This window comes from Danio rerio, chromosome 19 (assembly GCF_052040795.2).
Source record: "Danio rerio strain M-AB ecotype USA chromosome 19, GRCz13ab, whole genome shotgun sequence".
NCBI classification, from domain to species: Eukaryota; Metazoa; Chordata; class Actinopteri; order Cypriniformes; family Danionidae; genus Danio; species Danio rerio.
The window spans coordinates 17,626,334-17,643,656 of NC_141039.2; the positions used below are offsets into that span (position 1 = coordinate 17,626,334).

The 17,323-nt window shown below is 34.8% G+C and overlaps 1 protein-coding gene across 10 annotated transcripts in view; it reads left to right on the forward strand.

Moving 5' to 3' along the window:
* Nucleotides 1–17,323, forward strand: part of ptprua (protein tyrosine phosphatase receptor type Ua) — a 438,644-nt gene that overhangs the window by 247,583 nt on the left and 173,738 nt on the right. The gene's annotated exons all lie outside the window — the stretch shown is intronic.

Genomic DNA, 17,323 nt, shown 5'->3' on the forward strand with positions numbered 1-17,323 from the left:
GCCATTCTCCTCTGTACTTTGGCATGAACAAAGCATTTGTGCCCACAGAACTGCTGCTCATTGGATATTTAATTTTTCGGGCCATTTTCTGTAAAATCTAGATATGGTTGTTGTGCATGAAAATCCCAGTAGATCAGCAGTTTCTGAAATATTCATACTAGCCTGTTTGATACCAACAACAATTCCACAGTCAAAGCCACTTAAAACTCCCTTTTCCCCTATCCTGATGCTCGGTTTGAACTGCAGCAGATCAGCTCTAAATGCATCAAGTTTGCTGCCATTTAATTGACTGATTTGAAATTTGCATTAATGAACAGTTGGACTTTAGTGGCCGGTGAGTGTATATATCCACAGTGTCTTCTCCTACTGCACCAATTTCCATTTTGCTTTTTTTTTTTTAATATTTGCTGCCAGTTTATCAGGGAGTGATGATTTTGTTCTCTTTGATAGGAAGCAATGCGTTATTCACAAATGTTTTATGTGACATTCCCATTTTGCACATCAATCTAATTTGTATCTTTGGAAACAGCCACTGATCACAGGAGAATTGATCAAATTCATTCTGACAGTGCATCACAGTTTCCAAAAACATATTTAGCAGCAAACCTATTTCCAACAATGATGATGATGATGATGATGATAAAACATTTTCCTTCAGCATTTTTGATGTATTTCTGATGGCTCGTGTGACACCGATAGCAGAAGCATTGATCAAATCTATATTTCACTTTCCTCAAGTCTTTCATTTTGTATTCTGTGCTCGTTTCACTTATTTTTCATCCTCATCCCTCTTGCGTTCTTTATCTCTCAGTTATGTCTCATGGGTCAGTGGAATCCTCTTGGGCATCTCCACCCGACCTGACTCGGATTAAATCAACTCACGTAGGTTTCCTTTGGGTGACAGTGGAGGATAGAAAAGAAATGAATGAGAGACAGAATGAAGGAATGAGACTGCTTCATGAGTAGAGATGAGATCAGCAGTCATGCAGGCCCATGGGGCGGCAGCTTGTATTAAGGATATCATTTCACCCTCCTCCTAATCCTTGCTGAGAAAACATAAAGGATCTGGATCCGGCACTTGATGTCACCCCCCAAGACTGTTGTAGATTCTCCCTGTTAGCCTGATAACACACATTTGTGAAACTAATTTGAGCAGTTACCTGCCAACCAAAGGCTTAGCAGATCTGCCGGTGTAAATGCTGTGCTTCAACGTGGAGCTTCTCCAGGTACTGTAATAAGTCACGCTTCCCCTAAAGAGGGATTTTGGTCTGATGTGTTTGGAAGGAGGCGACTGAGGCTGAGATGACTTTACAGAAAGCTTAGGGTCAAAGATGACACATCCCATTTTTTCGTTAATGTATTAATGCAGGTACACTGTCTGCCTTAATGAATGATATAACGTATGGGAGCATCAAATTTAATAAATAATAATAGAAAAATAAAAAAAGAGGGACATATTGCTCTGCTTTTATTCAGTTTAACAGATCAGTACATTTAAAATATGCAGTAATTACAGTTCTTCATCTGACTTGTACTTAAGATCTATTAAAACTAAACTATAGTACTTTTAAAGATTTCGAATTGCAATTAATTAAATCTTTTGGGGTCACATCACGCCACAAAATAGAATATTTTAATATGTTATCAGATTATTCTAGTTAGAAATATGCCTGACTTTTGATAAATATTAATTTAGCTATTTTACTTGTGATATAAGCTAATGCAAATTAACAAATATGTTTAACATATATTTTATATTAGACATTTGTTCTCCGTAAGCAATGGTAAATAACCGTAGTAAAACTATAAACTAAATTTACAATAGTGACTTGCTGTAAATGGTGTATATCCAGCAGTACGCATCTAGAGCATGCTAATAATTAGCTATAATAATAACTAGTGATGCTAATTAAGTTTTGTCAGGAGTTTCTTCTATTTATTAGACAGTGGTTCTCCATCATTTTTCTCCTTAAATGTACATGGTTATTTGGTAGGGGGCGCTGTTACATATTTTCTGAAATACAACTGTATTTTTGATGAAAAATAAAGTAAATCAGAAAGAGTGGACACAATGTTAGTCTACTTGGGCATAAAGACCTTATCATCAAAAAATTACAGACATTTAACAATATAAAAACCAGTTCTGCCTAACATTATTTAAAAAAGTAATAAATAAAAACAAAATAAATAAATGTTGATGCCCACAATTACTGATATGTGACTTTGCAAACTTTATAGGTGTTGATGGATCGATCTATAATAATATTTTTTTTATCATAATTCTAAATCCAATCTGGACAAAGTTGCATGCTTTATTTATTTATTTATTTATTTATTTATTTATTTATTTATTTATTTATTTATTTATTTATTTATTTATTTATTTATTTATTTATTATTATTATTATTAATATTATTATTATTATTATTATTATTTATCTCTGTTTTTCTATTGGTTGGTTTGTCTATCTGTCTTTATTTCTGTCTTCATTACATAATGATATAATATGGCTTTGTTTTTGATATTTTGCTTTCTTTCTCTTTTTTTATTACCACAGCATATTCAATCAGACTTTATATTAAGGTGTTAATGCAATTACAATTGTCACTATTAATAAACCCTTAACTATGTGCTTCAGTATTATGTTCTGGTTATAAAAAGATATCAAGATAGTAGTGAGGTTTAGGTTTTAGGGATGTAAAATAAATGCATGCCAAATATGTACTTTACAAGTCCCATTAAATAGTGAATAAGTTACTAACAGACATGTGAAAAGCCACTAATTAATTGTAAAATTTGGCACCAAGATGTATATACACTATGTGCATATTTATATAAGATTACATTTAATGTTATACTAAACCTCATAACAACATTTTTACGGGCACATAGAATGAAAATAAAAAATCCTTCAGCTGCTTGGTAATGTAATGTAATGCATTGTAATGTGCATATACTGTATATATAGCAGTTAAACAGACAGATTAACAGTTAAAAATAAAAGTCTGGTGTGTCAGATGAAGAGAAGACTCAGCGTCGGAGATTGAAGATGGTTTGCAGTTTTATGACAGAAGGGCTTCATACTCATGTAGGCTAATCTTCTGACTTACAGTACAACAACACAGTAATTATACTCTTTATACAGATCTAGAAATGGTGTCAACTCAGGTTAAAGTTTCCATTTGGTTGAACCAAAGATAGACAATTCTAAATAGGTACATCAATACAGGGTCATATCTGACGAGATATGGACGAGATATGGATGGAGACAGAGTCAGGGTCAGGTTGGCCTTAGACTATTCAGGGCTGATCCAAGACCTGTAAACCTGACCTGACCTGAAATGCAAATACACAGCAAGAGAACATTTGTTATAAAAGTTCAAGATTGTTGTTATTGAAATTAACACATTAAAAAATAAATAAATAAATAAATAAATAAATAAATAAATAAATAAATAAATAAATAAATAAATAAATAAATAAATAAATAAATAAATAAAAATAATAATAATAATAATAATAATAATAATAGCAAAATCTAATTTAGACAGTTTGACACAGCTATAACAATAAGAACAGCTGTTTCCAGCCCTCAGGCCATTCAGTTCCACTCAAGAGGTCCTGTCCTCTGACCTGGTTTGGTGGCTCCTGAAAATAGTTACAAAGAGAGGAGGGCAAAGACACTGAACATTCTATTTAATTTAAGATTAAACACAGATTCAAATAATCATATTAATAAAGTATCGAGAAAAAGGATAATGAGAAAATGAAAAACGTTGATCCTTGCTGAGACGGATTTGAAGATTGGAATCCAAATCATTCAATGGCCATACACGCACAGCACTGTACAATCATACGAGGGGATCACTCCTCGAGCCCACCAATGTGCAGCATCCATTCATGCATTCATTCATTTATTCATTCATTCATTCATTCATTCATTCATTCATTCATTTTCTTTTTGGCTTAGTCCCTTTATTAATTCGGGGTCAACACAGCGACCAACTTATCCGACATATGTTTTACACAGCGGATGCTCTTCAGGCTGCAACCCATCTCTGGGAAACATTCATACACACTTATTCACACTCATACACTACAGACAATTTAAGCCTAGTTCACACTACAGGATTTTAAACATCAGCTGATCGCTGTGCTGTTCACACTACATGACTTGACTTTGTGTCTTTTGATCTCTGTGGTGTTCACACTACGCAACACTCCGTGAACGATCCACAAGAGGGGGGTCACACACTACATGATCTGACAACATCTCATTCTCCATCAGCTCATTCAAGCTACCAAACCACAGCCAATGAAAATTTGAGGGAGGAGTCGTCAGAAAAAGCTGAACACTATTGGCTGCTTGTGTGCTGATGACATCACTGACAGCTTTTCAAGCTTTGGAGAGAGCATTTAAAAACATTGTCAAATCAGCTGATTTATGAGCGGATTAATCACTTATCTGCAAGGTTACAGTGGATAGATACACAGAGAGTTTTTAATTTTTGTAATTTTATAACTCTTTAAAATAAAACTAACATATTTATAACATCCTGCCGTTTTCTAACTATCAGTGTATTTCTTTCTGACATTGTTATTTTTTTTTTATTACAAAACAGTAAAGAACTGAGCATTTCTGCCTTAAATTACCATATTGGTCAAAATGACTGCATGCATGTCTGATACTTTTCGCTGTGACTTTAAAAATGTGTGCATTTTCTTGCCTGGCAACTTCCTTCTAACATAAACAAAACTTTCTGATGGCAAAAACATCAATTTACTTCAGATATCTTTCAAAACAGCATATTCTGTGCTGTTAAATAGCTCCTGTTTGAAAGTGAAAATGAAAGCCAAGCCTTTAAGTGTTTTAGTATCTTAACTACATATTTATAGGCTGTATTACCAAAAAAATATTATATTTATAGGGTAATGGTGTCATTAAATATGATGCCAGACATTCAAAGCTTAATTTTAATATCTCAATAATAGCTTTGAATGTAAATATGTTGTGACAATATGGCGTTTTATATGAGAACGGTCAGAATGAGCAGTATGGTAATTCTAATAGTTACAGAATTCTAGTTCCACTGTTAATATAAGGTGCGTTCGACTTCATGCAGCGCTGCGCAGATCGATCGAAATCTGTCTTAAAGCGGTGCATGCTGGTTAGAAATCTTGTCCGGATTGATGCTGCGCCGACGCCACGTGACTGTCACATGTGGCATCAAAGTACAGCGCTCCGAGATCAGACGGCAAACTCAGACCGTGCAGCTTCTGAAGAGCGACTGCAGGAGCTTTGATGACGACACCGATATTACACGATTGGCAGAGTTCACCACATGACAACAAACACGTGTATTTCGGGTTTATAATTGGACAAATTCCGATTCAAAAGATTCAAAACAAACAATTAACTTTTCACACCCTCTCTATCTTGTACACATCTTGCTTATTAAAAGACTACCAATATTTTACTGCAGTAATCATCTTTTGTTAAATAATCTGGTTATAAAGGTTAGCTTGTTTGCACAGGTTTATTTTTTAATTTTTTTTATACAGACTATTTACTGCATTCATCTCCATGAACGATTTAAATGATATAGTTTAGTGTATATTTAAGTGAATAACCTAAATATGAACTCAAATAGGTCTTACAGACTTGAAATAAACTAATCATCATCATTGATCCTGCCACCCTAAAGCTCTCTTAACAAATTAAGTTAAATAACTATTTTATTTAATAATTATAAAATGGTTTTATTATTATAATATAAATATATATTTTATTTCCTGTCTAGCAGTTTAAAGGCTACCTGCTCTTTCTGGGAAACTTCTACATCACTCACTTATTTTACCTTTTGTTCTTTTCAACACAATCTTTTTGGATTAAAATGCTTTTTTGAAAATTCATTCATTATCCAAAATAATCTCATAGACCTAATCAAAACACCTTGTTTTGTTTTTTACATTGGAAATTTTTATATCTATAAATGTACATATATGTAAACCCATTTTCTTTTAGCATTTTCAAACAAGAAGTATTAGCCTAAAGAGTGATGTTTAACTCCTAGAATTTATGCTTATTGCTTTGTATTTAATAGACCTGTTCGTTTTTATGTTTATATTAACCTCTCATTTCCTCTTATTTCTTTCATGCATTTGTTATGTATTTTATTCATAATTCTCCCTTATTTTTTAAAAAGGAACTACAGTTTGTAGAGACTGTATTCTGTTTTATTTGTAAATGTTTTGTTGTTATAAATAAAAATAACAAAAAAAAGAAATATGATGACGACATGTGATCGGTCATCATGACTGCAGCAACTTTGAGTCCCGAAGTGTCCAGCTGTCCGTCTTGACGGCTCCGTTTTCAACTCCGCCCCTGCCTGCGCTCGGCTAATCTCGTTGATCACCGGCTGCAGCTGAGCTTCATGTCGAACGCACCTAATGTCTACTCTCATGTCTGTGCTAACGCAGAATGAAGCGAGTGCACTGATGCCCATTCTGACCAATCACAGATGTTTCTGCTGAGCTCCTGAACACACAGCCATTCAGCTCATGCTGATATGCTCTCTCATTGGCTGTGGCTCGTCACTACATCTGACCACACGTGGGGTTGAGTCAGCCGACTGCTCTGGAATATTTAGCATGCTGAATGTTGGATTTCCGTCTGCGAGGTGTCGGCGACGCGTCAGCGAGCCTCGTTGATGCGTTGCTCAGTAGTTCACACATAAAGAGCGGCGAGCGCAGAGCACCCGCAGATTTCTTCCCGATCACAGCCCGATCTGTCGGCGAGCTCGTTAACTTCCAAATCGGGCTCAAATCAGGCTTAAAATCCTCTAGGTTGAACTAGGCATTAGCCTACCCATTTCACCAGTACCACGTCTTTGGAATGTGGGAGAAACCGGAGCACCCAAAGGAAACCCATGTGAACGCAGGGAGAACATGAAAACTCCACACAGAAACACCGACTGACGCAGTTGAGGCTCAAACCAGCGATCTTCTTGCTGTGAGGCGACAGCACTAACTACTGCACCACAGTGTCGCCTGTGCAGCATCCACCTAAATTAATTAAATGCAGTGTAAATAGTTAAAATATCACACTAGAAGCGCAATTCAACATGTCATACTGCTGGCCCAAACATTGGACGATGTAGGATGTCATTTCAATTTCATATTTCTTTTTCTTTTTTTTTCTTGCACTAGTTATACAAATGTATACTAAACTCTGTCTGAAGAGCAGAAAGTGTTTACTTTGAAAACCATGTTGCTATATTTTTAATTTAGTACATTATTTCCCCAAATTGACTTAGAAATGAGGAAGAATACAAATAAAACCAGTAAGTAGATACGGCTAATTCTTGAACAAGGAAAACCTGCTAACAATGTGGATGCCTCTGTGTTGTAGTTCACAGGCTACCTTTTAAAAAGCCAGCAGTATTTGCGTCTCCAGAACCATGAGCAATATTGTTGTACCCCAGGGACCTGTCATGGGGCCCTTTATTTCCATCCTGTATTAAATGGATTTTCAATATCCACCCTGAAGGTATTGATGGTGGATTTCTAGTGCACCAGGGGACTGGTTATTATGCAGGGAGAGCACATGGTCCAGCAGCAGACCTGACTGGACAGGCACATTAACTGAAATGTTCACTGAAAACTGAACTAAATGACAAAATAGACCTGTTACTCTCATTTTAAAGGTTTGCATATAATTGAATGGTAAATTATTACCATGTCATCATATTCACTCGTGTTCATGTTCATGTACAATATATCTGAGATTAAAAATTGGATTCCATACTTGTTCATCCTTGTAATAATATGTATTCAAGGGGCATGTGATAAATAGAAAGCTCTCTCTCATGAACACACACACACTCACATGTGTGCACACACGCACGCAAGCACGCACGTACGCACGCACACACACACACGCACGCACATTTGAAGAAAGCTGTTAACATGTAACCTTTTATCTTCATAGTAGGAATATAAACACTATAGTAGTCAATGGTTACAGGTTTTCGGCTTTTATAGTGTCCAAAAAAAGAAAGTCAAAAAGATCTAAAAAAAAATAAACTCCTTTTTATTTATTTTTTTAATCTTCATTTACTTTGTCTTCATCTTTGTCGTTATCATCTTCGTCAGCTCTTTGTATTGGTCTTCTTTTTCTTCATCGCCATCTTCTTCTTTATTTTCTTTGTCTTCACCTTCTTCATCGTCATCTTTGTCGCCATATTCTGTCACCACTTTGTCTGTCTTCTTCATTTTCTTTGCCGTCTACTTTGTTGTTGTCTTATTTTTCATCTTCATTTTAATTTTTATCTTCTTCTTTATCTTCATGTTCTTCATCTTTATCTTCATCTTCATCTTCTATTTCTCTGTTTTCATCTTCTTCATCTTCTTTGTCTACTTGTTCTTCATCTTTTTTGTCTACTACTTCGTCAACTTCTTCTTTTGCTTTTTCTTCTTGTATTGTCTTCTTTGTCTTTTACCACTTTGTTGTCATCTTTGTCTGTCTACTTCTTTTCATCTTCTTCATATCTTCATCTTTTTGACTTTTCTGATCTTTGTGGTCTTCTTCATCGTCTTCTTTGTCTTTTTCTTCATCTTATTTGTCTTCTACTTCTTTGTTGTCATCTTCTTCGTCATCTTCTTCATCATCATCTTCTTCATCTTTGTCTACTTTGTCTTCTTCTTCATCTTCTTTGTCTTCTACTTGGTTGTCTTATTTATCATGTTCTTCATCACCTTTTTTGTCTTCTACTTCGTCACCTTCTTCATCGTCTTCCTCTTTTGTCTTTTTTGTCTTCTACGTCTTTGTTGTCATCTTTGTCTTAATCTTCTTTTTATCTTCTTCATATCTTCATCTTTTTTGACTTCAACTTCATCTTCGTCATCTTCTGTGTCTTCTACTTTTTTGTTGTCTTATTTATCATCTTCTTCATCCTCTGCTTCTTCATCTTCTTTTTCATTGTCTTCTTTGCCTTCTTTCTTTGTCTTTTTCATCTTTCTTCGTCTTCTTCATATCCTTCTTCATCGTCTTTGTCTCCTACTTCTTTGTCATTTTCTTCTTTATCTTTTTCTTTGTCTTCATCTTCTTCAATTTTGTTGTTGTCTACTTCATCAGCTCTTTGTCTTTGTCTTATTCATCTTCTGTCTTCTACTTTGTTGTCGTCTTATTCATCTTCTTCTTCTTTTTTTCTTTGTCTTCATCGTCTACTTCATATTTTTAGTCTTTTTTGTCTTCATCTTTTTCATCTTCGTCGTCGTCTTTGTTTTCTACTTTGTTGTTGTTTTATTCATCTTCTTTTTCATTATCTTTTTCATCATCTTCAACTTCTACTTTGTCATCTCTTGTCTTTGTCTTCATCTTCTTTGTTGTCGTTTTATTTTTCATCTTCTTCATCTTCATTTTTATCTTCTTCATCTTCTTCCTCCTCTTCTTCTTCCTTCTTATTCTTTGTCTTTATCTTTTTGTCTTCTTTTTTTATCTTCTTCATATCTTTAAATCATTCTCTTCTTGTTCTTGTTCTTCTTCATTTTCTTTCTTCTTCATCATATTATTATCTTCGTCATTATCTTTTTTGTCTTCTTATTTGTCTTTGTCTTCTTTATCTTCTTTGTTGTCTTCTTATTTGTCATCTTTTTATCTTTATTTTCATCTTATTCTTCTTCTCTGTCTTCTTCTTCTTTGTCTTCTACTTTGTTGTAATCTTTGTCATTTTTTTTCTTCTTTTCTTTCTCTCCTTTGTATTCTTCTTCATCGTCTTCATCTACGTCTTATCCTTTTTTGTCTTCTTATTTTTCTTGTTCTTCATCTTGTTCTTCATCTACATTTTTTTTTCTAATATTTTTTATGTTGTTATTGTATTATATTTCTTATTATTGATTGTTTCTTAATTTTCCCAGAGATGGGTTGCGGCTGGAAGGGCATCTGCTACGTAAAAACTTGCTGGATAAGTTGGCGGTTCATTCCGCTACGGCGACCCCGTATTAATAAAGGGACTAAGCCGACAAGAAAATGAATGAATGAATGTTTCTTAATTTTAAACATGTTTTGCTGCTTAACATCTCTATTTATTGCATGATTATATAAAGAGTTTCCTTAACAAATGTACACTATTTTCACTTCATCTTTGAAAAGGAAATCATAATTATGCCATCCACATTTGAAGCATTTTGAAATGGAGATTTTGTTGACTTTAGTACTAAACAAATAACACATGTACATCATATTACAAGATGGAGGGGGGTGGTGTTTCTTGGCTTGGGTAAATAGAAATAGAAAAGACCAACAGAAGGAAAAGATAACAACAGAGAAGAGAATGAAAGAAATAAAGAAACAGTTGTGAATATTCAGTGGGCTTTGTTGCAATCTGGCTGTTGCAAGCTGTTGTAATGAGCTTAGGAACGACTTTGACTCTTGTCCAAACATTTACCCAGTAGATGATCATTTATCTTCTGTCCTCTAAACTACTTTTACACGACTGTCCCAACCCTGGTCTCATTCCCACCGCTCTTTTCTTGGCTGCTGCTTGTTTTCATAGTTCTATCTTCCATCGTTTGTAACTGCCAAGTGCAAGCATGTTTTGCTAGCTGATTACTCCAGTTTAATTGTTTATTTGTTACCTTATTTGTGTTGCTTAATGTTCTGGTGTTTTCAGAGCACAGCTGCTCTGATAAATCCAATCAAACGTTCAATCAAATCATGCTTGTCCATAAATGCTTCATATCAGCTCAACCGCTGGGTGTTGGATGGAGTCTGCAGTGGGACACGGTCTTTCTGATGCACACATACCGCATTCACTATGTGTATTTGTGTGTCACTTTCAATAGCTTCCCGTTTGTGATCTAGCTCAGTGAGCCAAGAAATCTGACATGTTTTTTTGTAATGTGGTTTCTTAATGGATGCAGCAAATCATTAAGACAGATTGAAGTCCCCACACAGATCTGAGTCATCAACACATGCCAACTGTAGGTTTTAATATGATTAACAATGTTTTGATCAACAGATTTCTATGCACTTTAGAATGTTGAAGGAAATTCCAAACACTTAAAATGTGTATCTAATTGCATTTTTCTGATGCAAATACTGTTTCAAATGAAAACGATGCAAAAAAAAAAACAAAAACATATGTGACTTGTCCTCAGCATTATGTGATTGGATAACTGGACCAACCAGCAGAGCAATCTCAATGCACACCATCTGTTTTAGTTATTCTGGAATGACTGATCCAAGCTTTGTCATCAAAATGACTTCCCAGAACTGTCTCACAAGGTTACCTAGCCAAACATTCAGGCAAAAAGAAAGAAAAAAAAACATAGCAGCATTTGATATTTTTGATTTTACTAAGACTTCATGTTGTACAAACAGGTGCTTTTAGGGGAAATGCTTTAACATTGATCCCTTCCTACATTTAGAATTATTTTATGTACTTTTCCACGCCATTTATTGTTTTGCATATCACTCTACATTATCTAGAATTATAAGCTATATAAGTTGTTATAATACATATGTTTTATTCAAGCAAGTAAAGCAAGTTGCTATTAGGGTGACATAATTTCATCATCATCATCATCATCATCATCATCATAATCATCATCATTATTATTCATTCATTCACTTTCTTTTTGGCTCAGTCCTTTTATTAATCAGGGGTCAACACAGCTGAATGAACCACCAACTTATCCAGCATATGCTTTACACAGTGGATGCCCTTGCAGTTGTAACCTAACACTTGGAAATATAGACATACACTACGGCCAATTTAGCTTATTCAATTCACCTATAGCACATCTTTGGACTGTGGTGGAAATCAAAGCACCAGGAGGAAACCCATGTGAACTCTGTGTGAATCTCCACACAGAAATGCCACCTGAACCTTTGTGCACTATTTAAAATCACTACTTTTTTGTTATGTTAGGGTTTCACTGAATTAAACTGTTGTAAAAATGCATCAGATACTTTTTCTTTTTCCTTTTTTTGTGCATAAATCTGTTAATCAACCTCCGTCCTATTCAAAACTACAATTTTTTTTTTAATTACAGGATTTTAAATCTTTTATTGCCAAGTTTACAAATTATGTAACTGATTTGGGGAAAAACACACAAAATGACTTATATTCAATATAAAAAGCAATTGTGAACCGGAATTTTTTACATGTGAACGATTAGTAAAAACAATGGCTTTGATGCACTGTTAGATTTTCATTTTTTCTTTCTAATTTACTGTTGGTGACCATTTGACAACTCATTGACAAACCCTAACTCTAACCTGTTGACTAGCTATGTTGTTTCCCATTTCCAAGACTTTGATAAAAGGTTTTTAAAAAATCCAGCCCACAACTTTTTTATAATGAAAAGGCACAATTTTGTGTGTTTTTTCACCAAATCGATGACATAATTTATGAATTTGGCAACTAAAGAGTTAAAATCCTGCAATTGTCTAAACAATTTAGTAGTTTTAATCAAGACTGGGGTTGATTAACAGATTTATGCAATAAATAAATAAATACAAAAAATTTTTTACATTTTTACAGCAGTTTATATATTTGGGCTACAGCAGCAGACGACCATACATATGCCGACCTTTCTGATAAGAACAGGACAATAATGAGACTACAATTCACACAGGCTCACCAAAAATGGACCATAGAAGCTTGGAAAAATGTTGCCTGGTCTGATGTGTCTCAATTTCTGCTGCAACATTTTAATGGTATAGGGTCAGAATTTAGCATCAACAACATGAAAGCATTGCTGACCATGTCGATCCCTTTATGACCACAGTGTACTTCCAGCAGGATAACGTGCGTTGTCTTAAAGCACAAATCATATCAGACTGTTTTTTTGAACCTGACAATGAGTTCACTGTACTCAAATGGCCTCCACAGTCACCAGAACTCAAACCCATAGAGCACCTTTGGGATTTGGTGAACAGGAGATTTGCATCATGGATGTGCAACTGACAAATTTGCTGCAACTGCATGATGCTATAATGTCAATATGGACCAAAATCTCTGAGGAATATTTCCAGTACCTTGTTGAATCTATGACATGCAGGATTAAGGCAGTTCTTAAGGCAAAATGGGTCAAACCCGATACTAATAAGGTGCTCCTAATTAAGTGGCCGATGAGGATATTTAGATGTTTCTCTGTTTATAATGAACTAGAGTTTAGTATTTAGTTTAGTATTTTTTCCACCAATATCTGCAACATGAATTAATCATGGTTCTTAACTCTTTCCTTGTTATTTCTAGCTCCATCAGGTTGATTATGTATATAAACAGAAGAAATGTGTTTTAAAAAGCATGTTTAACCACTTGTTGTTCAGTCTGGTTGTACAAACTTAAAGTTTTTTTATTATTATTATTATTGTTATTTGTTAAAATGCTGTTTTTTTTTATGTCCTATTATTCTATTATTTCAAATGTAGGGGGAGAGAGGGGGCCTAGCTTGCTGACAAGGGCGTACAAGCTATCACTAGTCACTTCTTAGAACCATCACCAAAAGGAAAAGGTGCTTTAATCACATAATCATGCAAAGATTTAGAAAGATTTCTTTAGAAGAACATTTTTGTTTTTATGAAGAACAGCTCTTGCCAGCAAATCCCAAGCGGTCCAATGTCCGAACATTTATCTGAAGTGATTCTTTATTAAGAGCTTTTCTTGTCAGTGTGGTTTGGTTTGACGGTGTTTTTCCAGCATGTGTGGTCCAATTCATGTTGAGATGCATGAGTGCTCATGGAGATTCACTAGGGGTTTGTGCGAGACGTGAATTGCATTGTCAACATTCCTTGGTTTTCCAAAGCTTTTGTTAGACATGAAAGGAGTTTTTTTTTTTCATTCCCTGTTATTTGTGTTTGTGCTCCTGAGCTTGCCCTGATAAAACGGATCCGTACGTGGTATGCAAAAGCATCCCACTGGTGTAAATGAGATGCTTCCGCTTGTATGCCAACACGCAATTGTTTCCTGTCTGCAGTGTTTTGATCTCTATCATGTTGAAGCTCAAGACATTCGGGTGGGTTGCATACAGGAAATAAGAGCAAGAGATAAATGGGTGCCAGTCACCGTGAGCTGCAGATTTTATAAACCACCTTCCTTTTTTTTTGATGTGCATTGTGCTGCTGTCAGTGCTGTAGGTGTTAGAGATGACGAGAAGCATTTATCAAATATTAACAATGCTACCAGGCCTTCTGTTTCTTCTGATGTTTTGTGCACACATCTAACACACATACATGCATGATGGCCCAATGACTAACCCCCCCTTTTTTTTTCTTCTTTCTGAGCTGAGGTGTCCTTTGTTGAAAGTCGTTTCATTTGCATATATTCATTTTGCAGATGCGTTTTTATCCCCTGCATCAAAGTGATTTGTATGATGAGTTGTACACAACTGTCTGGGTGATTCATTTATTTATGTAAATGCATAAGACAGTTGTTAGATTGATAAATATATATATATATATTATAAAATTAACCTTGAATATAAAGCACATTACAGTTCATGTGACATTAACTATTCCATACATTAATGCACAGGATTAAGCACAGTGACCACTGTAACCACTGACTTTCCTTCTGTGAAAGTCAGTAGCTACATAACTGATGTTAAATATCTATATCTATATTGCTAATGAAACATTGACTTTTGTCATTTCTTTGCCTCCTTTTATTTAAAATTTGAGTTGGGTGCGTAATACTACACCCCTGTTTTTAGGACTACACCACTGCTTTGCTGCATCCAGTGCAGGCAGCTTCCTAAATAGTGAAGACAACAGAAACTTCTGTTCCATGCTGTCTTTAATATTTATTATCTTTATTTTCTTGTCTCTACTTTTAGAGAGGGTAGCACAGTTGTTAGACCAGTTTGGTGCAATGATGCATGCTCCACAGTCTTCTGTTGTAAGTTAAATTTTGATTGTTACACTCTTTCAGGCTGATATGCCTCTAGTTGTTTTTTTCATTCTGTTTTTCACGTTCTGAGGATAAATTAGATTGTGTCTCTCTTCCGTTCTGTAGCTCCCCGCCGGTGACTGATGTATCAAATCTTAGCCAGACAGATTGGGCTTAGAGACAACAAATCAATGCAAACCTGAATCAGCAACTAATGGGCTCCATAGAACTAATTCAAAAACAGTGTTAAGCTTTCTTGTTGAGAAATGTATGTACCTCATTTCCCAATTTTGAGTATGCAGAAGGCTGAACGTTTTATTCCTAAAATTGTTAATTCTACAGTTTATTCTAAATGCTATGTATGAAAAGTAGTAATAGTTTTGCTTGCTTTTGCAAACACCACTAAATATGTTTGGAGAGATAAAAGCAATGTGCACAGAAACCCTGCTGCTCTGTCAGGACTCTGTGCTAGCCGCAGCTTAGCTTTGATTGGCTGGCTGTTAGCAGCGCCAGCTCATTTGTTGTTTGATTCAGAGCGGGAGGACATCTATCAGCTATCTTTGCCCGTCCAACAATGAAACAGCCAGGGAGGCAGTCTTCCCTTTGTTAGCAGAGTGGTTAAAGGTTGTGTAAACGAATGAGTGATGTGGGGTACTTGCAGTGTAATTGGCCACTAGAGAGCAAGATCTGTATTCTCAGCAGAGCACAACTCTTGAGTCAAATTCATCGGTAGGTCAAAACAGGGAGATTGTTGTGCTGAATCATGATGCCTTCAGTTCAGCAAATGCTGGCATATCGTTTTACATGTGCAGCAGCTACCTTGTGGGTAGGCTGAGCTGCATGTAAGTGATCAATTATGTAGTTGAGTTAGGCAAGATTGTATTGTTTATTGAGAGAGCAAAGAATAATAAATGTGCTTGAAATGAGAGGCAGTGTTGGAAATACCTTTGGGAGCAGACAGTTCAATCACTCACACACAAACACATGCTGGTCTGTTCACACAAAGAATAAACTGAAAAAGCAAAACAAATTAAGAAGAGAAGGGGAAAAAATATGTGCAATGCTAGTTTCAGTGCAGCTAAGAGATAACTTAAATGCAGTGGTCATGGGCATATATCAGTGGTTTCCAAAGTTGGGGTCGCGGGACTATGAGAGGTTGATAGGTAATTTAAAAAAAAAAAAAAATTAATAATTTTAATAAACTGTTCGAATTAACCTATTTTATCTATAACATACTGAAGAACAAACCAGTAGTTGATTGTAACATTGTTAACATGTTATTAAAAAAAAAAATGAAAAAACAAAATGCAAATAAAAAACAGTCAGCCTTTTAATTATTTATTTTGCGACCCCTGGGGTGATTACTTCATTATTAGAAACACAGCAATAGCGTCAAATGGAGCACATAGATTTTATGGCACCAGGTTAAACTCTCTGACATCTTTACGGCACTCATGTGCATTAAAAGTATATAAAGGCCACAACTGAACATGAAGGATAGTCTCGAAGTGGCGTTCTTTAAAATTCAACAATGAATAGACAACTTTTGACAATGAATAGACAACATTGTTTGCAAGGTTTATATATTCAAAACCACTTCAGAAAAATATTGGTGGTCTTGAGTCACTGGCATTGTTAGTTTGGGAGTTAGGGGCTGAAAAGTTTGAGAACCCCTGACATATTTTTGTCCGCTAAGATACAGTAAAACCTGCTGTAAAGTATATTTTAATTTGTAATGAGGGAAATTTTTGGTATTTTGTGACAAATTGGGTAAGAATATATAAAACATAGTCTGTTTTAACTGAAATGTTGGGTTATATCACTTCCCTTGTATTGCTGCACCGCAAAAAAGGATGACAAGCAGGAAAACTGACCAAGAATTTAATGAGAACCTGACATAAATGTAAGCATTTTTCTGCAATGTCATCATATTTATTTAATTTAATTTAATTTAATTTAATTTTATTTTATTTTATTTTATTTTATTTTATTTTATTTTATTTTATTTTATTTTATTTTATTTTATTTTACTTAATGTGTGCTAAAGGTGACCCAAAAATACTGTAGAATTTAGTTCGCATGTAACTAATAATCAACAAAATTTAAACTATCAATATAAAGTTACATCATTTATTAATTTAGCTAATTAATAAATTAATTCATCATTTATTAATTAAAGTTACATCATTTATTAATTTAGCGTTCAGATCAACTATAAATCTATAAATTCAAAAAAGTGTGTGTGTATATACACACACACACGCACATACACACACACACACACACACACACACACACACACACACACACACACACACCATGATGACAGTAAATATTTTTTTATTTTTCAAGACACATCCATACAGCTTAAAGTGACATTTATTAAAGGCTTAACTAGGTTAATTACATTAACTAGGCAGGTTAG